General features: G+C 42.4%; 2 long non-coding RNA genes across 2 annotated transcripts; one reads left to right on the forward strand and one right to left on the reverse strand.

Annotated features, from left to right (window-relative positions):
- Positions 1-578: 578 nt before the first annotated feature.
- On the forward strand, positions 579-1,352 carry LOC144406343 (uncharacterized). Its single transcript, XR_013467630.1, has 3 exons — positions 579-707; positions 810-924; positions 1,024-1,352. It is a non-coding gene; the product is annotated as an uncharacterized LOC144406343 (long non-coding RNA).
- A 22,634-nt stretch (positions 1,353-23,986) lies between these two features.
- Positions 23,987-25,993, reverse strand: LOC120817929 (uncharacterized). Its single transcript, XR_005712049.2, has 2 exons — positions 25,006-25,993; positions 23,987-24,523 (listed from the first exon to the last, which is right to left on the reverse strand). It is a non-coding gene; the product is annotated as an uncharacterized LOC120817929 (long non-coding RNA).
- Positions 25,994-27,226: the final 1,233 nt, after the last annotated feature.

Raw genomic sequence — 27,226 nt, forward strand, 5'->3', positions numbered from 1 at the left:
ACGAGCATACAAACAGACACGTTACTATATTCAGAAGAACTGTATCTCCAGTTCCTTTGTTTGGTTTTTGCTGGTTCGTGAATAATGGCTGGACGACGTCTCGCGTTCAACTCGCCTTCAACTCCTCTCCGCGGTCACCAACTTTCGGCCAGTCCGCAGACAGACGGGAAGAAGCTGCTGAAAGCTCTCAGTGGATCGTCTCGTCAACTCCAACAACAAACTGCCGATATCAACGAGCGGTTCGCTCCACTGGAGCGTTCGGGACTCTGCGGGTTTCTGTCCATGGAGGAGAGGAACCGACTCAAAGAAGAGGAGACGGGCGCACAATCACACGATAGCGGTAAGAATACGTTCGATGACTGCAAGCTAAGCTAAAAGTAGCATAGCCTCAAGCTAAGCGTAGAGTAGCCTAGTAGCCCTACAAGTGAGCAGAAACTGCTTTATTAAAGTGTATTTTCTTTGCCGTGTCGTTTACAGGAAGCGCTGCGCCGTCTTCACAACTCCGAGACAAATTACAGGCGCTACGAACCGGAGCAAGAGTAAGATTTAAAGAATATGCTTTCTTTCTGCGTTATAAGGAAATATATACGTATAGATACCGATCATAACTGTACATTTTGTTTTCACAGACTAATCTCGCCTCATAATGAGGCGGTGACCTCGTATTTGCTCCCGGAAAAGTCCAGATTTAGACAACGTCATTGTGTGTAAGTGACACTGTTTACTGTTTCTCCTTCCTTGTTAAATGTTACTGTGACTTGCGTTTGATTTTTTTTTATTCATACCACACTCATTTAATTGTTTTCCAGCCGCCTGTGAGACGTATTTTGAGACGGGACGCAGGAGCTTCAGGTTCAGCCGGAACACTCATTGCGGGCGGAAGCTGCGAAGGATTCAGCGCGGAGTCGAGCGAGAAGAAAGACGGTCAGAGTTTATTTGCTGACTTTTTTCAGGTGCATTGATAGATGTGTTGTGTCCGTACGCATCGCATCGCACAGTACTGATTCATTGTTGTTTTTACAGCTGCTGGAATCGAGACAAAGTGCGCTGGCTGATGACGAGGTGGAACTCTGGAAATCCGCCACCGTGGAGCTCACGTCGGGCGGAGAGGACGGCGTTGTTGGCGGGGTCTCGGGGTGGATTGTACGGTCGCCACACGCACACGAGCCGCCTGCACAACAGACCTGCCTCGGAAAACACGGCGCCAGTGACGGTCTACAACCCCGAGGAGGCAAACGGACAGTTTACGGAGCTGTAGTTTTTAAACCGCCTTTACCCAAGTGTGGGCAGATCCTCACTTTGTATGTAGTTGTTGTTTGTGTGTTGTTAATAAAGCTCTTTCTTTGCATAAACATGTGGCAAATGTTCATTTTCTCTATAAATTCATTGATGTCCTGGTTGGTATCCTAATAATAGTGTAGTAGCCTACATAGGATAACCATGAAATGAATATACAGCATAATATGAATATATAAATATATATAAATAAAATGAGGCGGGTGACCAATAGCGACAGATCTGCCAACCAATCACGAGTGATTGAAAGTTGTGGTTTCATCCAATCATGAACAAGGAAACTCAAGCCTGGTCTGCCCAGGTGTGGTTTTGCTGCCAATCACGAGTGATTTTAAATAAGTAAGTAAGTTGTGGTTTCATCCAATAAGGAGTAAGGATATTCAAGCCCGCTCGGCTCGGCCACCCGCGGTTTCGCTGCATTCATATGCTAATTCGGGCCATTCGCACCTCCGCCAGCTCTCCACATACGTCATGGTTCGTTTCCGACAATTTGTGGCACAGACAAACGCGACGTGTGCGGGTTGCAAATTGTCGGAAATTGTCGGAAATTAGGGAGATTTCCGGGCGTTTACGGGGACGAAAATCTCACTTTTCATGCAGTGTTGTTTGCTTCATTTAGAGCAATTTTCAAATTTGATACTTTGAGGGCTGGCGCTATATGTCCCTGAGGACGCCCAGACTCAACATTTTTATTGTGTCTTCCGGCCATAATATGGTTTGACGCAAACGTAGTGGTGTGAAAAATGCTGATGTCCAAGACTGTTCTTTTCGATGTCCTACTTAAACAGACAGTGTTGGTTCCTCGTGGTAAGTCCTCCCTGAGGCCTTACTAACACTTAGCACTGACGGTGACACAATGAGTATGTCTCTGGAGAGATGAAAGCAAAGATCTAAAATGAGATGACATCACAGATGAGGCATTCCATCGCCATAGATACGAAAGCAACAACAAAACACGTTGTCCAGGGAACAACATGCTCCCAAGCTCTCCTTGCTGTCATCACGGAAACGAAAAGCCAGAGTTCTTCACACACACAGTTAACTCCTCTTCATGTTTACCTTTTATTTCTCCGTAATTCACAGTAGAATAGCGGCAGCCTCCTGCTACCTCCTAATATTACACACTGGCCTTTCCACATTTCATTAAGAGTGAGGTCGGAATCTGTCTGAGCTTCATTCTGAGCGGCGGCCGGGTTTCCCTTGGCACTCTACATTTAATGTGGCATTGATAAGGCAGGGAGGAAAAAATAACCCAAATAAGACAAAAGTGGCAAAAGAAAGCAAAGCAATATCGGAGCAGTGACACCGGCCGCTCTGTGTTTTCTAGTAAGAAACCAAGAAGTGGGCCTCTTCGGAGCTCTGACAGCTGTATTGACGTGTTGATTGCTGCCTTCCATATCTTTAATTATTATAGAAATACAGCAGATTGCATATAAAGATGTCCTATTAATTATATTAAAATATGTGTTGCACATTAAAATGATTCTCATGCACCATGCACATTAGCTCTGGGCAGGAGTCTGGTAATGATTAGTGCACAATGACTCATAACAAGTGTAAATGCATCAGTATGCACGTTTTTGCTGCACACAAGACATGGTATTTCCTCTATCAGAATGGTCTCTGGCACTGGAGCTACATTAATTGTAGCCTTTCAAATTAAATTATTCAACCATCAATGCTGGTAATCCCATGCTCCTTCCATGACATTCAAGCAGGCAAAGGTCACTGCTGAAAAAACTACTATCCTAAACCCGGTTCAATACTAGGGGTTGGTTCTGCTACTGTTTTTCCTAATCAAAATTCCAAGGTTGATAGAATTCTCACAAAACTTTTTTGCAGATTGTTGATCATTATTCCACTGACACAGCTCTGTTTGGTGTTCTGAAATCTGAGCTTGGGGTGGATAGAGCTGTGTCAGATCTTTGACATGCTAAACCATCAAATAAAGTCCACTCTATCCGACCAAGGCATCTCTGGTAAATCTCTTGTTGAGTAATTGCTGACTGGGCAATCAATCAATCTGACATGACAATGAGAGACCTCCCCGCTACAATGCATTTGGTCCCCTTTTCTTAATGTACACCTTCCCCTTAGGTCCTTCAGTACGGATCTCAGCCTGATATCTTAAACTAGATGATGCCGCTGCCTTTAAGTCAGTCTGTGAAGTCCTCTATCCTTTGTGCAGTAGCACAACATTAGTACCCAGCTCAGGTTCGCACCTCTATGTCTGGAGGAAATATGTTGGCTTTTTGATAAAAAGTTGTTTTTGAGCATTTACATCCAATAACGCTCTCATAAATCGTGGCGTGTAAACAATAGAAACCTCCCAGCTTGAAATTATCTCTACGAGGAGTGAGGCAGGTGCTGCAATTGGAAGGCTCCCATTCATTTTCCAGCCCCTCTATCACAACCATTACGACAGCACAAATGCCGATGTATGGACGCCAAGCCTGGTGCTTTCATCGGTAACAAGGGACATTAAGACACTAACCCACTTTGTACTTCATGCTATAGTGAATCCTGAGGCTGGTAGAGTAGTCAAAAACTAGTAATTAGTAATTAATGGGAAATTAATATTACTTCCAATTAGGATGTCGGTAGAGAAACATAAACCGGTTTTAGAATGACTACGAGAACATTATTGAAATAGAGTGGGGGCGTTAGTCAAGCTAAACACGGCAGACAATCGCCCACAGGAAAAAAAACACCAGGGCAGGAAGTGAAGTTATTCCAGGGCAACTCCAGAATAAAACCGGAAGAACCCACATTCCGTGTATTGTCTGTGGACAGAAAACAAACATGACGTAAACCAGAAAGTCCAAGTGCTGTCTCTTCCGCAATCGCGGCAAAGAGCAGCGGGGCGTGGCTTTGCTGGCGAATCCCAAGGTTCCTAACCAGCGAAGCAGATAGAAAAGATGGACCGTGTCCCCGTGACTTAGTTCTTTTGGTCATGACCCATCCTTCACGACCATAGGTGATGGTAGGAACGAAGATTGACCGGTGGATCGAGAGCTTTGCCTTCCGACTCAGCTCTTTTTTCGTCACAACGGTGCGGTAAAGCGAGTGCAATACCCCCCTTGCTGCTCCGATTCTCCAACCAAACTCACACTCGAATCTTCCCCTCACTCGTGAACAAGACCCTGAGGTACTTGAAGTCCTTCACTTGGGGTAAGGGGGAAGGAGCCGGAGCTTGTGCGGAAGGTGGAGCGTTATCAGTTGGATCTTGTGGGGCTTACCTCTACGGACAGCCTCGGCTCTGGAACCACACTCCTGGATAGGGGATGGACTCTATTCTACTCCGGAGTGGCCCATGGTGTGAGGTGCCAGGCGGGTGTGGGGATACTCATAAGTCCGTGGCTGAGTACTGCTACATTGGAGTTTACCCCAGTGGACAAAAGCGTTGCCTCCCTACGCCTTCGGGGGGGGGGGGGACTCTGACTGTGATTGGGAGGAATGGCCTCCCTGATCTGAACCCGAGCGGTTGTTTGTTACTGGACTTCTGTTCTAGTCACGGATTGTCCATAACAAACACTATGTTCGAACATAAGGGTGTTCATAAGTGTACGTGGTACCAGAACACCCTAGGCCAAAGATCAATGATCAATTTTGTAATCATATCGTCTGATCTAAGGCCCCATGTTCTGGACACTTTGATAAAGAGAGGGGTAGAGCTATCAACTGATCACCATCTGGTCATGAGCTGGGTCAAAAGTTGGGGGAAGACTCGGGACAGATCCAGTAAACCCAAGCGTGTAGTGAGCATGAACTGGGAACATCTGGAGGAGGCCCCGGTCCAAAAGATTTTCAACTCACACCTCCGGCGGAGCTTCTCTCACATTCCTGTGGAGGTAGGGGACATTGAACCAGAGGGGTGTATGTTCAAAACCTCTGTGGCTGAGTTGTGGCCTCAAGGTCTTAGGTCTTAGACTACAGATGATAATCTTTATTCTATCTCTTAAACCCTTTTATTTTGTGTTTTTATGATGAATATATAAATCTATAGATCACTATAACAAAATAATAGGATAAAATATAAAAATTAATGAGAGACATTCAAATATCCAAGTTACATTGAATGCACCATCAAGTGTGATACCTCATTGCATCATATTCTGTGAAAAACTCAAAATAACTCACAGGAGACGTCAGTTGCCCTGGGGCGTGGACACTGCTTTCAATACCCTTTTCTGATCTGTATATACACGTGAATGCGCCTTTGTTTGTTTAGTTGGTGAAAGCAAGAGACCGTCATTATGTGGTAGTCGTTGACTTACTTGGTGGCCTGTGGATTGCAGAAACCAGCGGATCCTCAGATGAGATGTTCACTTTTTAGCACAATGCCTTTTTGATTTTAACTTTTCGATCCAAGATGTTCTTTGTTCGTCTGGAGTTTCTTCATTTTTGAACACTACAGACCACATGGTCCCTAGTTATTACTGACACAAAATAACTCACAAAACCTGACAGTAAACCAGAGCTGATCCTTCATTGATGCTAATGCTCACATCTTAAAAGACAGATAGGTCTAATGCAGGGCTCTCAAGTTTTCAAGAAAACACATTTTGTCGGGGGTGGACGCTACGACTGACTGGGGGGGTGGGAGGGGGTGTGGCGGCGCGGACACTGCAATCGACGGGTGAGGAAGAGTAACCAACATCAACGGCGATTTCTTGGCGTGAGGAATGGATGTGTGGAGGGAATGCGTGACTAGAGACCGAAATGAGTGACGCTCAATGCATGACACTTGAGAGCCCTGCTAATGTATTGGGAAGCCTTCTCCACCGGTACATAAACCCTTCTTTAAAACACAATGAGATAAACTGCTTCATTAAACATCCAAAAACACACAAGATGCTCATTGACCCAAGGCGAGCCATGGACCATGAGCCAAAGGTCTTTAAGATCCACACAGTCATTGAGGTGTATCTATTTTGTTTGCTGTAGAAAAACCAATTTTACATCTGAATTTCTTATGAATAATTTTCTCGTCAACATATAATCATGAATTCTAAGATCTTCAAAATTCAATAGTGCTGATCTTCATGTATCATCACACAAGCTTTGTGGTATTACTTTTTATCACAGTAGTAGTTGTATCTGGTCATAGAAGAGAGGATGAATTCTTCTGAAAGAAGATGAAAAATATTTTTATTATGTGATGATACACAGATACGGGCTACCTCTATGCAACACGCCAGGAAAGCTTTCTTCCTCTGTGTCTCTCTCCAGTTCCCTCTTTCGCTGTTTCTTCTAGATCACAATCTCAGAGAAGATGTTGAAGCTTTATTAATGTTTGGTTTACTGCAAGAAAACAAGCCCTGTGGAGGTCGATTGCAGGGTGGTAACGTTATGCTGTCATCCCTGCAACCACGACACACATACACATACACAGGCCCCCACAGGGATGTTTATGCAGCTAGATGTTATTTGAAGGAACATCAGTTTCTATTAAAGATGATAGTCTTGCAGCTGGGAGCCAACAGTCATGATGAGACCTGCAATCATTACAGGTTGGGGGTGAGATATCGGCTGGAGGAGCCATCCTGCGCTTGAAAGGCCACAGGATGGAAATCCATTACAGACAATCTCATCTACTTTTTACTCATAATAGAATATAGAAAAAGAAAACACCAGAGACAGGATTGGAAGAACAAATGAAGGTTCTCCCAATATAGTTTGATGATCATGCAAACCCCTTTTTTACTGCCTGCACAACATTTGTATTTATGATAAATCATTGTAGTTATGTAAGCTAGCTATGTGGCTAAGTGACAATTTCTTACACCCTGCTTTTAATCTCTGTCTTATTTATTGTACCCACTGAGCTCAGCAACAGAAGGAATCCATTTCTGGACATTTACACATTTTAACTATAAAATGCATTTCCTGCTGAAAATGCGTTGGAATGCAAAAAGCTGAAAGCTGAAATGAACTTGAGAAAATGGCTGAAATTACAGAAAGTTGAAGGGAATTTTAATACATTTGCTGAAATTACAGATATTGGAAAAGCTGAAATTAATTTGAAATTGCTGAAAATGCAATAGATTTGCTGAAAACAGCTGAAACAAATTTGAAAAATTGCAAAAAAAAGTACAGAAATGAATATTAAAACATTGCTGTTAATACAGGCATAAAGAAAGCTGAAATTATTTTAAAGAACTGCTGAAAATACAGGAAGCGGGGGAGCTGAATTTCAATAGATGTTCTAAAAAAATACAGAAGTTGCAGGAGTTTAAATGAATTTTAAAAAGTACAGAAATAACTAAATCGGGTCTAAATCACCAGCAATGGCAAATACATTGTTTCCTGTTGAGACTTTGATAGTGGTTGGTTAGAAACCATTTGGATGTACTGCCCTTTAACTTTTCTAGAGGCAAGCTCATTTGGAACTGGTCCAACAAAATGTGGCTTTTTCAAAGAGACCGATGTTCCGTCAATGATTTGATTATTTAGATTTTGCTCAGACAATCGAAGTAGCATTTGAGCGAGGGGTGTAGGGGTTTTCTTTCTTGAGTTACTGCAAGTGGTTCTCATACGGGAAAGCTGATATGTTGTCGAGACAACCATGCTCTCTCGAAGTGTACTATTTCATGCACATTGTACACAATTGCCTCCTTGCCATATATTTCTCCAAAATGCGTCACGAACGTACTGCCAGTGCATCGAGGAGAAGGTTGAGCTGACAAAAATGGCAACGCTGGAAAACAGCAGCATAAAATTGTTGTAAATATTTGCGTCCAAGTAGGAAGGCAGAATCACAGGTCCGATGTACAAACCCTAACAAAAACATCCTGAGACAACAAATTCCAACGGAATATAGTTGCGCAAGCCTGTTAAATTGTCAGACATCCGGTCAACAATCAAAGCAGGTAAACGGAATCTGAGAGCTCCTCCAAGCCAAATGTTCAGAAGCTTCCTAACGACACCTAAACAAACAGAATGCATATAATCACCTGGAAACTGAGGTACCATCTTTACGTTTAACCCCATGAAGGGGTTAGGGCCCTGGTGATGTTCTTCAATATGTTTTTGGGGAAATTATTCATGTGTCCTAAGTGGGCAGGAGACTAAGGAAAAGGTCATTCTGTCAGATAGATACTCTCCTTTCTGGGCACATTTATCACATTCAAAATATCCATTATGACTCTGATGTTTTTTATAAAATCCCGGGCAGGCATATCACATATGACAGAATCTAACAAAATCCTTTTGCCCTTAAAGTCAATACTACACCCTAACTCGTTCAACTCAGAAACAAAATCTTCCAAAAAGACTTCCGCTGGCTTTGGTTTATGTGGTCCTCAGAACAATGCAATCACAACAGGTTCTTTAATTGGAGAACTTCCTAAATCCTAAAATTGGACACACGTGAATCCCACTACTCTTGAACAAGGGCAATCAATCAATATTGACTTGGAATTTTAGTGTGCAGCCATCTGCAAATACCTGTAGTAGCTTCTGCTTAAAGGACGACAAAATGCCAATATAGTAATAGAGTCCTCCACATTTTTTCTATGCTATATGTGGTTCTGGTCTTAAGGAGGGTTCTAGCATCCTTTGACAGGTCAGGGTGATAAAGTCTCAGCAGGCTAAGAAGAGCTGTAAGAGTTTTGGCGCGCTGCAGGTCTCCCGCAGATCCGGCCCACACCCGCCGGGCGGACTCAATTTAGTTGTGGCATGTCTGGTCTGCGTAGCTGCCCAGTATCCGCGCCGCACCCGCCACAGTGAGAAAGCTACAGACAAGTCTGGCGCAAAGTTGGTGCAGATCTGCATATTGAGTGTGAGTCTGTGCAAATCTGCTTATTCGAAAATGGATCTGGCACATGCTGTCTGGAATATTCATAGCATCAGCAGTGGGAATATCGAAGTCTGCACTCAGCCGTATCATAGTACAGCGCACTAGTCAATACATACATTTCCCCACCACTAATGCAAAAATAACATCAACTTGGTTGTCGCTAATTTCTAGGTTTTGCAGTTTTTACTTTGACTAATCCATGATAATATCCTAGCCTGCGCTGTCTGTGTTTGCCGAGGCGCAGACAATACTACGTTTGCAAATTTACGTACATGAGGGCCCGAGTGACAACAGCGCAGGCCAGAGAAGGAGATGGATGTACTGTGACTGCACAGCCGGGATCTAAAACGTTTGTAATATCTTCCCTTTCCCCCCTATTTCAGGAATTTACACGCATCAATATTTCAATAACTGAATTGAAAATGTATTTGAGATGAGGTGGACAGACAATAGAGGTAGTCGCTTGTCTTGTCTCTTGCATTGTTAAATGTGGGCACGTTTCACACCTCATAGGTTAGTAATTTTGTGAGATGGGTGTGTAGTATGAAGGGATCCAAGTGATGCCACTGATCTTAATGTGAAGAAACAAATCAGAAAAACACATAAAGATATACAATATACTAAAATGTAAAACAAATAGCTTCACATCTGCCCCCTTCTCCAAAACTTAATCCTGCCCTTTTCCCCTTTCATCGAGTTTTAAACGAGCAGCCACGTGGGGTAAATGCCAGCTTCCACCTGCACCCCCCAATTACTATTCCAATAACAATAACAAATTGCTACCATTGTTGTAGCTCGGCCGAGTTTTATGGTGATAGATCTGCCCGGGCACCTTTAGGAGAGAAGGGATGAGCTGTTATCTGGGAGAGCTTAACTAAAGAGTTTTAGTTAGCCAGAGGCTATTTCCAGTCATTTCAAAATATATGAATTAATCATGGCTAAAGCCTTTTACTGCGATAATGAAAGAGAAGGAGGGCAGAAACTAATAAAACATATCAATGCGTATGACTGAGCTGGGACACAATCTATTAATGAAAATGAAGGAAAAGACACGTTGAAGCACAATTGCCCCATAATGCCTAAAACTATCTGGGATTTATTTTACCGACCACCCAAATGGCTCCCTAGATGCTGAGCACACCCAGATAATACCAGTGAGGAAGCAGAAAGCCGATAATTCTCGCAGCACTGTGGAACTCAATTGGATTTACTGTCAAGCTCCTTCATCTGTTTGATAAAGTCCTTCTCACCCTCCTTCCGTCCCCAATCCCTGAGGTCTGTGTACCTACAAGACCAGTGGCCTCAATATGGCAAATAAGTCACTGACTCTACTCTTGACATTCATTATGAATTATTAAAAGTAGTGTTTTGCAAAAATTTGATCTGCCTTATGGCCTTATGAGGCTACATTATGCATGGATGAATTCACACACACTCACTCAAGACTGAAAGTCAGCGCACAAGGTGTCAAAAAAGTTCACATATATGCTTTTTCTCACACCTACTCACGTGTGGTGGATTGGGGTAGCTCTTCATCCGCGGTGCACTCAAAGCAGGGATGGGCCTCATGTTCAGTTGACCGCAAGTTCTACAGAACCAGTAGTCAGAAAAGGGTACTTTTAAAATAAAAGATGATTGTATGAACCGTCTGCCAACTAAATCCTTGCATACGTACATTGGTAGAATTTATTAAATATGTATGCAAACAGAATTGAATCACATACAAGTCATGCGTCAAGGCTACACAAAAGTCTTATATATAGAATATATAGAACGAAGATTAACATACTAAAACAGGCTGGCTCTCTGTAAAAGCAAGTACTGGTAGTCAACCTCAGATGTAGACAATCAGCTTTGGCACCACAAGATTATAAATATCAAGGTACATCATCGACAGATTGAACCAGAACACAACGTACTTCCGTGCGAATGAGCAGACTTTCTGTTGTCTAAGTAATATTGAAACTTTATTGCAGTTTTACCAACATACCCTTTTTTTCTGCTGAAATGCGAATAAGCCACAAGTCAGTGGAAGGAGTGAGGGAGTTGAGAAACAAATGCACATAATGGTAAGATATGTGGAAACATAATGAGCTTTTGGTGGTTAGCTCAACAAAGTCAATGAACAAAGTGTCTCCTGCCAACAATTACGATTTATTCATTCGAGAGAAGTATGTGTTACTCTCAATTTACTGGTACATTACTGTGGTAATAGATTCAGAATAAAATCGATTATAAAGGTGGAAATATATATATATATATATATATATATATTTGTGTGTTTCATATATGCCAGGAATTCTAGACAAACGAATTTCATCCTTCCTTCTTTGACTACTGTGGAACATCATGTCTATGAGTTTTTCATGTTGTTACTCAAATGTTATGATCAATAGCACAGCAGAGCTTTTTTAATCAGTGTAATCAACATAGAAGAGAAGCAGACAGGAAACAGAAGGCTGACTCTCCTTAATGTTAATGAATTAGGAAAGCTGCTTGTAACCCATCACAATGTAATTACATGACACGGGGCCAAGCATTGACGGGCACAGGGCGTACTAGATGTATTACTTAATGCGACCAAGTAAATTCAAGTGCTGTATTGATCACCCGCTTAATGTTCTCAAGGTCAGCCTCAACCTCCATTTCCTTTTCCAGTCATTACAGTCAGCCCGCAGGATTTAGTGCAGCTGCAGGCAATACAATAATATATCTAGAGATGTGAAACAGGATGTGTATTGTCTCCTTTATCCCTCACCTCCCCAGGTTCGAATCAATGAGGATTGCTAATGGCTAGATGCTAAATGTACCTGCCTGCTGCTGCTGGCAAGAGAGTGTTTCAACCCTGCCCCGCCCTGTCAGGCTGGGCTTCCGAAGCAGCCACATTGGCAGACATTTTGGAGCCCCCGGTAGAATTATATTGATGAAACCATGATGTGGGATGGGGGAGGGCACAGGAGGAAAGGAGTAGGGTTAGGGTAAAAAAAGGCAAGAGAAAAAAAAGTATTGACGACTACTCCCATTCAAAAGGTTAAAGTACAGTGACTTCTTGGCTTGGCATTAAACAATATGCTGAGTGGAGATCAATGAGGTGTCAGAAGGGTGTGGCTTTAACAGAGAGGTGGTGTTGCTGGGATGGGATAAGATAAAAAGCACAGCACTTGTCTGTGTATGAAGCCAAATCAATGTCAAAATCAGGTCTATGCGGGTGCGGAAAGTACACATTTCAAAAGTCCCTCTCGTGCGAGCTCTTTGCTTGCTCGCAAAAATGTTCTTTTTGATAATGAGGGGGCGGACCCAGTCACCATGGTATCTCTACATCTAACCGGTTATAAACCTTGTTGTACTGTTCTCTTCACGTGTTGTACTTTAAAAAACATTCAACAGATAAAGAAATAAATACTTAGAGCCATCTTTTTTCTGGGGAATTTAGAGACAGGATTGACGTAGATTGTATATAAATGCTACACAGCTACAATCACGCCCTCTGCCATTTACTGCTCTGCAACTTCCTACTACCTTTTGCATCACTTCCTGTTTCATCGCAGAAGTCAAAATAAAATTACTACACTTATTTAGTCCAGAAACAATAAAGCAAACCTTAAGGTTTTCTTAACCCTTCCTTCAATATCGAAGGCAGAACACTCGTCTTTGGATTGGCTTGAGATTTGGGGTTAGAGATTTACTTAATATGATGTATAGTATCTTCTAGTAGTATTGTACACAGAAGTGTGAATTACAATTGTGTGAAGAGCTGTAATGATTAGTGACACTGATTTTTATCATAAGTTATTAAAAGATCCAGAGCTATCGGTAATTTTTATTCGGCTTTGCAATGGACTAAAGGAAGTGCTTGGGGGCTGTATCTCTTCGATTGTCCACATCAGGATGCCCACAACCAACCAACCAACCAAACGGAACAATAACGCTGCATATCGTAAGCGCAATAAACAAAATCATCAAAAACAACAAGCTCCTCATCTGTCAGAAGCGAGGGCTACGTCACAAGAATTCCATATATTCTTGGTCATTACCTTACTCTGATGACTTTATTGGAGTCAGTCAGGATTGCTTGTGAATTAAATGTGTCCGTTAGTAAGCAAGGATTGCTAATTAGTACTAGTTTTCAGTTAGTTGTCAGAGGTTAGGTTGTTACTTTTAAGTGCATGCAAGTTAGGTTAACTCACGCCAAATTGCTCAGTCTGAAAATGAAACGAACTGGTTAGTAGTCTCTGTCGGCCCTGTGATAGTCTATTGACCTGTCCACCAGTGACGATGCATTGAATAACGCTCACGCACCTTCTCTTCATAGACCACCAGCTTTCAATGGTCAACCCACAAAACCGCAATTTCAACACAAAAACTGTGAGCACAGGGATCATCAACTTTGAAGATGATATTACGGCCATTAGAATGATCACGGTTGTGGCCTGGTGACACAGACAAGACAAAGGAGACTATTATCGACCCAAGGAGGAAGAACCACTGTATATTGATTAGACCGGGGTGGAAAGGGTGAAAACCCTTTTTAAAAAGTCCCAGCAGTGGCTGTACTGTCCTAAGAAGGCTGAGGAAATTTGGCATGCCCACCAAAATTCTCAGCAACTTTTACAGAGGTACAGTCCAGAGCGCCCTTTCCCCATCGATCCCCGTGTAGTTATTTAGAGGGAAAATGCGTGCATTTTAGCATTTCAGTCTTTTCCACAAAAATTGCTAAAAAGTGCCAAATATATTTTTTAATATAGCTAAATTTGTTGCTAGGTGATATTTGAAAAAAAAGTTGCTAAGCTGGCAACACTGCACAGCAGGTTTGTCCCCGCTAGATTGCATTTTTGTCTCAATTCCTTTTAATTAGTCAATGTAATAGTTGAAGCGTATTTAATAGTAAAAAGTTAATGGAGGATTTAATGCTTTTTAAAATACATTGGGCCAGAAATTCCTAGGAAAAATGATTTTCTTAAATGTATATTTGTTTAAATAAACGTTTACCACTAGTGTCAACACTGGCAATGTTAAGATAGGAGAAGTATGGGTGAGATCCCGGAGGGAGGTGAAGGCAATGTGAATGACCCAACAGGGAAGGACAACTACAATTATTTATTTTACGCACAATTCAATGCAACTCGACATAATCATCAGAGATTCAGGTGTTTGTTGGTGCCTCAAACAGACAAGGGGGTTAAGAGGCCGTTCATCAGACCGCTCCCTCTAGAGACACAATGCAGCTTTACACAGATGCAGTAGAACTCCCCAAGAGCTGGAAAGACACTTAGATGAAGTTCCCCTTTGATGCAGGCCTTAGTGTGGAGTGCCCACCCCCTTCAGCACATTCCACTGAGTGTTGGAAACAGCGGGGAAATTTCAGGTTGTCTTTTCCCAAGGGAAGATCGAGTTTGCACCACAGTCACCAAGTCAGGCCCTCCGGTACGTACATTTGCAAACGTAGTGTTATCAGCGCCTTGGCAAATGACGCCGTGAAACTTTAGTTTTTTTACAAAACCTGCAGTTCATTGGGTAACAGGCGCCCTTCTCCGCCCACTATACCGCCCTTTGCGAGGATTTAAACGTTCAATCAACTTAAAAAGTGTGATACTTGTGGCAAAAATCCTTTCAACTCGTCTCCTTGTCCTATTTTGCCGTCAGGCTCACATTAATGCTGTCATTTCACCACGAGGCATATGCAAGGAATCCCGCATTCTGGTTACCACCCGCTTTTAAGAGGTGGAGAGATTTCACCGCAAAAAAGGAGAACTCCTTTCCTATTTTTGCTTTCTGTACATTAGGCGCACTCTAGCATCCCCTCCCATCTCTTTATGGAAAACTCCCACCTTTGACGCTCCCGTGAATGCATATGCATGAAAATTCTTCAACGTACAAGACACCAAAAAATTGTAAACACTACAGGAGTTCACACCACAGATTTTTGACACACAACTGCAACTTGCTTACGTCAGTTTGTGACATACTCAAGATCAAAAAGCAGTTGGATGTACATCAAGGGGGTGTTGTATGTTAATCAAAGTATCCACAGCTGTATATAAGCAGGCCATTTATCAGTATATTTATTTTTTACAATCCATATTAACAGTTAGAGGGGCCATATTATGAAAATTCCACTTTTTTAGTGCTTCTATACGTTAATTTGGGTATCTGGCATGTCTCCCAACACAAAAACGCTGGAAAAAAACAACTCACGCGGCTTGTTGTGGTGTGGTGTTGTGGTGTCAGAAACGATATGCTTGAGTGCGTCCAATGGGATCACCACCAAAGTCGACGCAGATTTTGAAGCACGCCCATGTAGGGAGTCTGCCTACATGGCCTTGGACCGCCCCCCACCACCACTCGACCCAGGGGGGCGGGGGGAGGTGAGAGGGGGGAGCTGGCTCATTAGCATTTAAAGGAACAGGCACTCAAAACAGCTCCCCAAACATCTGTGGGGAGGTGTTTTTGACAGGGTAAAAAGGGTGCTGTTTGAAATGATTCTTGTGGTATTTTGACCAAAATATATTACAAACATTTCATTGAGACCCCAAGGAACCATGTCAACTTGTGGAAAAATGGGCATACGATGGGTCCTTTAAACTAGAATAAATCATTTTGGGGGAAAATAGGCGTGAAGATTGAAAATGATGTGACAAATGTTGTCAATGACTAATATCTTGTCAGTCTTGTTTTTTGGTTAATTATTTCAGATTTAGGGACTGTAAACTAAGATGATGGTGTAGTGAGGTAACAGGCTTTGGCATTCACACTACAGTATTCTCTCCACATTCTTTTCCCAGATTGAAAAAGGAGGTGAACTGTATTTTAGTGACGGTCAATCTGCAGGGCATTGTGATTCCTTACAGAAATTCCCCTTCATGCAAGATTCATTTACCTGTGAAGACTCAAGCTATGAAAGGTTTTAAATTGAGTTTAATATTAACTAGCCTTGCCTCAGGATATGAAGCTCATTCTAGTTGGTACATTTCTCCGACATCCCCCCTCACTCGGTCTTATTCAACCTTTTTTTTTCTCTCCCTTTTCTGAGTAGGCCTATGCATCACAGGCGTGCAACCATTAATGTAATAGAATGTGATAACAAATCCAAATTATACTTCAGCAAAAAGTGCTTTCATTTGTCTAACGGTCACTGAGCAGAAGCTCCAAAATGAGGCTTTTTTCTTTTTTGTCGGGTGTGTATGTGTGTAAAAAATACATTAGGAAAATCTATGTGTAGCATTTTCCCTCGAGTAGATTTGTAATTTTGTGTCCCTCTCTGTCAGCCATTATTGCCTCAAACAAAGAAAAACGACCTCCCTCTTGAACTGCCCGGATTTCAAATATATTTGTGCTGCATGTTCCCCTGCTCCGCATGTCGGAAACATCTATCACTGCTTCTCTGAGCTGCTGCACAGCCTTTGCTTGAATTAAATAGAGCACTTTTTGAGCTCTGAACTGTAGGGAGGTGAAGCTCACACACGCAGAGTGTGGAACACTATGTGGTTGCCCAAGTATCAAGTATTTTTTTTTTCGCCCAGATTTTGTCATTCACAGCCAGTCAAAAGCAGGTCTTGCACACCTTGATAGGCTGATGAGTGACACTGCTGTGTGCTTAGTACTGCAACAGTACTCTCAATTTGTTTTCTTCTCAAATACTTAATCAGTGGCGCCAGCTTGAAATTATGAAACTCTTTGTATCCCTAATCATTTTTTGACGTGTGCAGACAAGGTGTCAACATACGCTCGTTACATACAAATGCATACAGTTTTTTCAGAACAAACTTCAGTCTTTCGAAGTTTACATACAACAATCCTCGTTAGGATGACTCGCGATTGATGGGATAGATCATTTTCTTGTCTTCCAATCTCTCAAAGCTCTGAGCTATGTCATCATTCACCCATTTATTCCCATTCATATACTTGTGATAGGGGCCACCAAGCGAGGTCCATGAATACTACGTTATCATATGCACAGCCTAGAGGAGTAGGTGTGGTGTCTGTGTAACAGATGTGTTTAGGGCATGGAAGTAGTCGACTCAGGTACTGATCTTTTCAGCATTTATTTGCTCCTGCAGAAGACAATAAAACACAGACATTGCCTTCTGGTCTCCGCACATCAGCTCCCTACACACAGGGTCTATAGAGGGGAACGTATACGTCAGGACGACCGGATGTAGCAAGTACAAACGGCGCGAAATTAAACAATGACCAAACGTATACTTTTATCACCACTCCATCGTCTAGAATAATGACGCACCACAGCTGAGAACCGTGGTCATGTTACCCACGCTAATGGTAGCTGATGTTAACAGTTATATTTAAGAACAAAGCGAAATAGTGCGACGTCGTTTTTCTCTCAACTTACCTTCAACAGTGTAACGCTACTGTGAAGGAAAAACGGGACTACGGAAGCCTAGGAGGCGTAGGAGAGATGAATCGCAATTTCCGCAAATTTGACTCATCAAAATAAAATTCACGCACACACGTTCAACTAGATTGTTGAATAATAACAAAAAAATAAAATACAATACTTTGAAAATTACAGTGTATTTCTAACTCCGTTACATCTGCACCTTGACCATAGGGATTAAGTCACTGATTGGAGGACAATTTGCTCTGCAACTGAGCCTCCGTGGTCGAAAGATGCATGTCTACCTTTAAAAACTGACCAAAATATTGTTGTCACAAAGGATAGTCCAAGACACACACACACTAGACCAGGGGTGCTCAATACATCAATCGCTATGCGCTGTTGGAGCGCGTCACCGCTACTATTTACCGGTAGGACCCATGACCTGGTTAGTTGAAAAGTAGCTTGCGAGCCGGAACAGCGTGGGCACCCCTGCACTAGGGTGACCAGACGTCCTGAATTTTCAATGCCCTGTATGTCCCCGTCAGCCGTGATACACCCCTGATTTACAGCCTCACAACAGCATAGTGTCCTTCTTTTTGGTGTTATGGATATGGTCACCCTAACACACTCTCACACACACACACAACTTGTTTAAATACATACATAGATACATACATTTATGTTGTTGTTGATAAATAACAATTAATTGTTGTACCAGCAATATCTCAAGCTTTGTTTTTTCCACTGTAGAAATCTCAAATGTCATAATGATTTGCCGATGCAAGAATACGGGCACCGTCAAATTACTTTGAATCGGTAGGGGATTTACCTCAAATAAAAATGTCTTCAGACCTGGTGGAAAGCCAGTTCATTCTCCGCTTCATGGAAGCAGGAATATATTGTCATGGCTAATGTGTTAGCAAGCATGTACATATCGGCTCGCAGGCTACTTTTCAAGCGACCCAATCATGGGGATCTGAAATTTAAATGTGTCCATTAGTAAGTAGCATTAAGTTTTCCGTTAGCTACTGTCAACCTCAAAACAGATTTTACAGCTCATAATTGTAGAAGAAAAATGTTTTCTATATTCCAATATAGGGCCTATGTTATCATCTTTTTGTAATTGTGTAAGTATGGGTATAGCTATAAGCTAGGAAGGCAATGATTTGCAGTTCGACGGACGGAGAGGCAAAGCTATTAGTTGGATTGAAAAGTTAGGCCAGACCTAATAAGCATGCAAGGATAGAGATATAGGCCTAGGAAGGGATAGTGTAGGGCAGCGATTCCCAAAGTGTGGGCCCCTGGTGGGCCGCGAAGGTACTGCAGGTGGGCCGCGAGAGGTAATTTACAATAAATAAATGTTTTTAACTTTCAATTTTGAAAAGTTTGAATAATATCAAAATATTTATGATGCGGCACATTAGTTATGTGAAACATTAATTGATGAAGCACAAACAATTTAAACGAACAGATTAATAAAACAAGGCTCTCGCTGGGAACGGCTGCTCTTGTCCGCCTGTCGTTATTCAACAAAAGGCGCCGCCAAACAAAATGTCAAATGCGGCGCCCTCTTGCAGTATTAAAGTAAATATACCGCATTTTCCGCACACCAAGGCGCACTTAAAAGCCTTTAATTTTCTCAAACGACTGTACGCCTTATAATCCGGAGCGCCTTACATGTGGATCAATTGGTTAATCGGTTGATCCATACTGGTTGTACACGGCGCTCAAGGCGCTCTGGCAAACATGCCAAAGCTCGGTCTACGACAGCGAGATGCTGAGCGGGCGCTCAAGCACGTGAGATGTGGAGCTTGTTTCAGGGCGCGTTGGAGAAACAAAGCTGTCGTTCTTGCCGAGCACTTCATGAGATTAAAGAGCGAGAGACGGTGCCCTTTTCTCTACAGTAGCTGAACCATCTTAACGGGGAAAATAAGTTATTCTAAAAGCAGCAGACGATTTAAGGCGTGGATGGCGAGGGGGGCGGCGGGAGTGGACGCACCTCGCAGCATCGATCGGACCCTGAAAACACAGTCTCCACATCCCCCCCATCCACCCGTCCCGACGCCAAACGTTTGACTGCAGCATCATATGCGCCTTATTATATGGAAAACACAACACATGAGCTCTGGAGAAAATGGTTAAATCGGTTAAATTCTTAAGGTCGTTTAATCATCCCTAGTTTATGTTTTGATCAGAGTTGTGATTAAAGGTTTGGGTGGGCCGCCAAAGATTTTCAGATTTCAAAGTGGGCCGCGGCATTCTTGAGTTTGGGAACCGCTGGTGTAGGGACACTAGCAGTGGGACAAAGCTATCATTACATTACAGGTCAGAAGCTGACGTTTTTATCCAAAGCGACTTACATTGCATTTTTAACCCATGGCTTTTTACATTTGTGCCTGCGGAGCAATTAGGGGTTAGGCACTCTTTTTACACCTGCACCATATCGACCCCATGAGTATCACGTGTGTCGGCGCAAGGAGACACAGCGGTGCAGACGCCAGGCCAGCATCAACATATCTGAAAGGGGGGGTAGTGAAATAAGGGGAAAACATCAGGAAGATAGTTAAGCAGTTAGGACAGAGGAGGGGGGGGTAGTGAAATAAGGGGAAAACATCAGGAAGATAGTTAATCAGTTAGGACAAAGGGGGGGAGGGGGGGGGATTTGACTAAATCGAATGTTCAAAGAAATATAAAAACTAATATTTTGGAACATTGCCTAGTCAGGTTGATTTAGTGTGAAAAACACTGCTCAAGAAAACATGAGTTAACTTTATGGATCCAGGTCAAGTTGAGAACGCCACTGCGCTGTGCTACTCCCAGCCATTTAATCTGATCAACCTTGAACTTGCAAACTTTCTTTGCATAAAATATTTAGCAGATTTTTCTGGTGAATTGCATCCACAGGGTCCATTGCCAGTTTTCTACAAAGCAGCCGCAGCGCCCTGTTTGACAAACTTGTATGACATTTTATGTACATATTAGGGCTGTCAGCCTGTTAGAGAGGAATTCCTGCAGTGTTAAACAGAGGGGGGATGAGAGGCAAACGGACCACTTAAAGCACCTCCATTACCCCTTTTCTACCAACAAGAACCAGGTGCTGGTTCGGAGCCAGAGCTAGAGCCGGTATCGGAGTTGGTTCAACTGACGAGCCTCCAAAGAACCGGTTTGCTTTTCCACAGGCTAAAGAGCCAGCGCAGAGCCAAGTCCTACGTCACAGTTACGTCTCGTCTTTCCCAGCAACGTTAGCGTGGCGGCGCCAAACACAAACACATCATCAACAATGGCGGACGTTTCTTTGCTATTGATGTTCATGGCTTTGCGGACCTACATCGACATCCAAACACGGTGGATCAAACATGTTCGTGCGGCTCGCCTTTATTCGTACAGACGGAGATTACATGCGAGAGTAACTGTATGTACAACATTTATTTTTAACAATAAGATGCCGACTTTAGCCTGAGATTCATATTTAGCCTTAGCATGTTGCTAACCTCCTAACATCGACTTTGCTGATAATCGATCGCATTGCAGTTAAAAAAAATGTATTAAGCATTGGTTGAATAAGTATAACGACGCCATCTTTGTGAACACTTGTTTGTATGTCTGAGTCATAGGCAAAAACCACTCACAGTATTAAAACTAGAAAATCTGCAAACACGTGACCAGTAAGTTGTCTGAAAAACACAATGCATGAACCTAAAAAGACTGAAAAAAACCTTATAAATAAAGTAGCCCTGTCTTTTAAGTGGTACTTTGAATTAATAACCGCTTCACAGCTACAGCTCAACTATTTCTATAGTATTTATACAGCACTGTACACTTGATAGAAAACATATCTATACCCTAATCTTTACAGGCAATCTTGCAGCTCAAGGCAAGGCAGAGGTCACCGGTAATGTGCCCACGATCTGACCACTGGTGGGACACAATTGTTCCGGATTTCACCCAGTTACAATTCATGCAGAATTTCCGTGTATCCTCAGGATCATTTGAGCACATCTGCTGTCAGGTCAAGCATGCCATGGGGAGAAGAAACACAAACTACAGTTTATGTGTCCCAATCCGAAAGCGTGTGGCTATTGCCATCTGGAAACTGGCCACGGGTGTTGAGTACAGGACAATTAGCTGTCAGGGAGCTGCATGGTGGGGAAGGTAGGACTCAGTAGTGTTGTTACCTCCCAGCCTCCTGCTTCGAAGCTTGTGTCGAAATATGAACCAGTGCAGGGCGAAGCAATTGTATCGGTGCTCGGTTCGTTCGCTGCTGATCACGTGATCAGTGACGTCCGAAGCTTCGCTCCGGCTCAGTGACGTCATCAGTGACGTCTGAAGCTTCGTTCCGGCGCATAGTCACGTGACCGCTTCGAATTGATTCAAATGGGCGCGAAACAGGGTTGGGGCTTGTCTGTTTGATACAGTCAAAGTCAGTCTGTGTTGTAGTAGTATTAGCAAATTTACAATGGAAGCTGTGGCAAAGAGAGGTCGCTCCGAGATGTGGGAGCACTTCAATTTGATTTCCTCTAACAAGGTTTGTAATAGGCAGACAAAGTCTGTCATTTGTATTGTGTAATTATGGATGTTTATTTTTATTGTGGAGACCACCCGATATTTGGCTGAATCAAACATTCCACGGAGTGAAGACCCGCTAAAATATTGAATCAAACACAAACATGTGTACCCACATCTATTTGTATTAGCACGTAATCTTTTGAGCATTCCTGCCTCATCGTGTCGTGTAAGCGCCTTTTTTGTAAGGCAGGGGAAATAGTATCTAAGAAACCGACTCAACCCCAATTCTGTGGAGAAAATTGTGTTTCTCAATAAAAATCAATAATAACTTCATGCCCCATCCCATGTGTCCACAAGCACTTCAATATATATAAACTTCTTTCCAATGTACAGAGAATTGAAATACACAAACAAGGACACAATTCAAACCTGAAAAACAATAGTTTTATTCATATAGGAATCCATGTATTTATTAGATGATTTATTGGTTCAACTTTTCATAATCATGTTCAACCCACAGAGACTGGGCCAAAATATACTGGTGGGCTATTCGATACATTTGCACTACAAGTTTTCAACAGCAGAGGTCATCATAGAGTTTGCGATGCATTGAATGAATGAACCTTTTTCCGATACAATTGGCTGGAAAGCTTCACTGGTTCAGAAAGCTTCACTTTGCCATCACTAGGACTCAGACGCAGTGTTTTCAAAAAGAAAAGGGACTTTAATTGTCAAAAGGGTTTTCAAAAGCAAAAGGCCAAGGGGAAAAAAACGAAGACTGGAACCTGGAACCGAGGACGAGGACGAGGACGAGGACGAGGACGAGGACGAGGACGTGGACGTGGACGTGGACGTGGACTTCCATACAATGACGCGACAAGTGACAACAGACACACATGGCTTAAATACACAAGGGAGGTGCAGGTGATTGGACACAGCTGGGAACAATCATGACATGACAGACAATCACAGCGGACGACAGGACAAGGCAGGAAGTGACGTGACCCAGGGAGAACAGAGGAAGGAAACTACAAAATAAAACCAGACATTAGCCATCTTTTTGGAGTAGGCCTCAGCACTGTATTTAATTGTGTTCAGGAATTCTGCAACACAGTTATCACAGTGCTCCTTCCTATCCACATAAGATTTCCTGATGCTGAAAAGTTGCTAGAAATGTCCACTTTCTTTAATAATCGTTGGAGAATTCCACAGTGTGTGGGTGCAATTGATGGCAGCCACATTCCAGTAATTGCACCAGAGGACTATCCACGAGACTAGTTCAATCGTAAAGGCTGGCATTCTATTGTTCTGCAAGCAGTTGTGGATGGCAAAGGTCTATTCTGGGATGTTTGTGTTGGCTATCCTGGGAGTGTGCATGACGCCAGAGTGCTACGACAGTCACATTTGTGGGAGGCCTTAAGTGACGGGGAATTACTAGGGCAAAACAAAGTGACTATCTCTGGCTGTGATGTTGGACATTACCTGATCGGTGATCCGGCATATCCCATGCAGAATTGGCTCATGAAGCCCTTTTGCGACACTGGCAGACTGACCCCTGAACAGCACACATACAATTACAGGCTGAGCAGTGCACGATCGGTTGTGGAGATGTCTTTTGGAAGATTTAAAAGGACGATGGAGGTGCCTCCTAAAAAGAAACGACTGCAAGCTGGAGCTGAGCAAGAGGATGGCACTGACCTGCTGTGTCCTCCATAACATTTGTGAGGAACATGGTGATAATTTCAGTGAAGAGCACCCAGACAGGACTCTAAACATAGAGCCTACTGCTCAGACAATACCTGAGCGGGCAAACACAGAAGGGGCTGACATCAGAGCTGCATTAATGATGCATTTTAACAGAGGGAACGAGTGATTCTTTGAATACGCCAAAGCTATATTTGTTGCAATATTTTTGTAACACTGCAGTTTGTGTTTATTGAAATCTACACTTTTGAATTGTATTACATTCTCATCCATTAAATGAACCATGTAATCTCTAAAACTTGCATTTTGTGAATCATTTATCAATCATCCTCAATCAACAACCCTTTCACACTTCTGGCCGGGATTAAAACCAACCAAGTTTTTATTAACTTCCAATCATGAAGTAATTTGGATTTTAATCATTTTTCATATCGAAATAATATAGATTTGTATATGCAGCTAATTGCATCACTTGGCTGTTTAATGTACACATTTATATAAAAGTAAATTGCATTAAAAACACAAACCATAATGCAATATTTGCATGTTAAGTGTTTAAGAAACTGGACCAGATATTTGCATTACTAAACATGTTTATTTAAACCAAAAAACAACAGAAATCTTAAAAAATAAAGTTCTGTAGGTAACAATTGTAAAAAAATATATAAAAAATGACATGAAAAGCGGCAACCAAAGTTATTTTTTAACTTGTGCCTCCAATACGGCCACCATGCGCCCCATGAGTCCAAGCAGGGTTTGTGTGTCCGCTCTCATGTCCTGACACAAGACATTATCCATTGCCTTGCTGTGCTGCAGGAACCTCTCATCTGCCCTTTCCAGATATTGAAGGATTTCCGAGGTACCATCTCTCTTCCATTTTCCTGTGTAGAACAATAATAATAAAAAACGAATACAGATCGTCAAGGTGTTGTCATAGCATCGCAAATAGTTGTTTTCAGCAGAGAATTACGCATATGTATCTGCTATATTTATTATATAAAAAAAATGTATAGCATCATACTACATCAATATCACTTCAGATTTTGCTCATGTTCCGTAATAAACAGTATATCAACATTATATAGTATATAGCAAGTTAATATCAGATTGACTTTATATTCTATTCTAAACTTTTATAAAAAGAAAAATTTGCTTTTCGTTCAAGGTAACATAATTGAATTTTGACATAAAGCATTTTGTATTCCTGTTCAGAAATTAAATGAAGAAAAACAAATATAAAACAATGTTTCAGTACATGACAGTAATATACAATGTGTGTAATATATATGTAATATATAAGATATATAAGATACAGACACATCTCAATGTTTGCATAGTGTATGGTGTGATAATTTGAACATACTCCGTTCTGAAAATGCTTCTCCAGAGCTGCTACACGATGGCACGGAAGAGCTGCAGCCCAGCGGTGGCGGCAACTCAACGTTGTCTTCACGGTCGTTGATGGCAGACAGTTTTATAAAAATACACACAAGACGACAGTGCTTTAACAGCTAAGAAACATGCTAAGATAAGAACAACTCAAATAAAAATTGAACTTATCGCCGAGAACACAGTTGAGAACGTCAAAATGTGGATTTTGGCGTGGGCGCCCATTGTCGCTTCGACCGAGGTCCTTTTTTTGGTCCCTATAGTCTTTTAGTTTTTTTAGTTTGTTTGTTATCTGGACGAGGCTCCGGTCAAAACCAGCTATAGCCATCTCTCTCTGAATCTGCTGCAAAACCGGTTTCGTCCGCGAAGCCCCATCTAACTTACTCTGGACTTCTGAAGAGGACCAGAGTGCAAGAAAGCAGCTTGTTTCCTCGTCTGACCAGTGCTGTTTTTGCCTAGTAGCGTCCATTGTGTTGTTGTTTGCTCGATTAGCTGCTATCGAAAAATGGCGGATCACAAAGTTTCTCTCGTCTTGTTGGTCACGGTAACCCCACCCTCAGCCGCTGACGTAAGCGGTTCTTACTTCTAGACCAGCAATGATATGGTGCTACTTAAGAACCACTTTTACTGGTTCGGAGCTGGTGCTTTGGTGGTGGAAAACCAAAGAACCGATTTGAAACTAGGCTCTGGCTCCGAACTAGCACCAGTTCTGCCTTGGTGGAAAAGGGGTATATGTTGTGGCTGTGAGGGCAACCGCCTCACGCAACCCTTTAACAATTGCGTGGTTGTGTTCCTAACCAGCCGTTTCACAACTCATCATCAGTTATTACTTGAGAAAATCTGTGGTTAGTAGAAATATACAATGGTAACCGTTGTGTTTTCTTTTGCATTTTAGAGAGCATAAGTAGACATAATGTCTACACTGGATGAAGGAAGAGGATTGTTTTAGATGTCATTCTTCAGTGCCTTTCACATCACATGCTGAATTCCATTCTCCTGTATTATATTAGAGTGTGGGCAAAAATCTCTTAAATGGATCCCTGATCATGTGAAGGCACATAAGAACAAAGTTGTCTGTCATTTAGGCAGACTGACCCTTTAACCACATTTGAATCCAGCTTCAAATTAACTCAATGTGTACATAAAGGTTTTTGTAAGTTACGGCATTTGTAATTGAGGTTACTGGTGATGTATTGCTGTATAATAAGGCAAGGTAAAGAGAGTATGGTGGCAAATCACTGTCAACGTGAACTTCCTTGCTCGCGAGACTAATCTCTGCTTGGGCTCAAAGATGTTTTCTACGCGCTCGCTGTTGTTCTTTTTGACAGTAAGGGGGCGGGGCCAGTCACCATGCTACAACATCTCTACGTCTAATTGGTTACAAACCCCGTCTCTGGATTGGCTGGAGTTATGCATTCACAGAACTATAGAAGCCCATTTCCGCACTACAGAAAGGGGATAGAAAGTCGAAATTATGAAATAAAAAACAAACGATACCTCTCTGTTGCCACAGTGGAGCGTAGATGACAACCAGCTACAACCTTAATTTACCATCATTACCGGCCCTCCTCCGGCCGCACATTGAGACAGATGCGTCCAGCTCACAGACCGGTCTGTATTGGTAAAAAAAAGTCTGAATCTGTGAATATCCTGCCAACTTCGGATCGATTTTTTGAAAATGGAAATAATGACATAAGACATGCGCAGGCTCCTCCATTGTTCTGTAAAGTTGGCAAGATACTCACAGATTCAGACTGACGGACCGGTCTGCGAGCTGGACGAATCGGTCTTAATGTGCAGCCGGAGGAGTGCAGGTGATGATGGTATGGCGCAAATCACTGTCAAAATTCAAGAGCGCAAATCAGGTAGCTGCGCACGCATAAATCAAACCTCCGCGAGCAAACGTCCGTCTCTATTGAGTATTTTCTCAAGATTGGGAGGCGCACACAAAGCAATATGGCTGTTTGTTTTGTTTACAAGAAAACATGCCCCTCTTTTCATCCAAGCAGTTGGAGAGATGTTTTTCACCCCCTCCCTCCCCCAAAGGATGCGTGGTTACACCCTTGTATGTACTGTTATTATAAGCTTTATGATTGGATAATAAATACATGACCAACACCAGATACATAAGGACTGATTCACATCAGTACCTTTTAAACGACTGACAAGTTCTAATTGTCATGGCTTTATTGGCT

Source organism: Gasterosteus aculeatus, chromosome 4 (assembly GCF_964276395.1).
Source record: "Gasterosteus aculeatus chromosome 4, fGasAcu3.hap1.1, whole genome shotgun sequence".
Lineage (NCBI taxonomy): Eukaryota > Metazoa > Chordata > Actinopteri > Perciformes > Gasterosteidae > Gasterosteus > Gasterosteus aculeatus.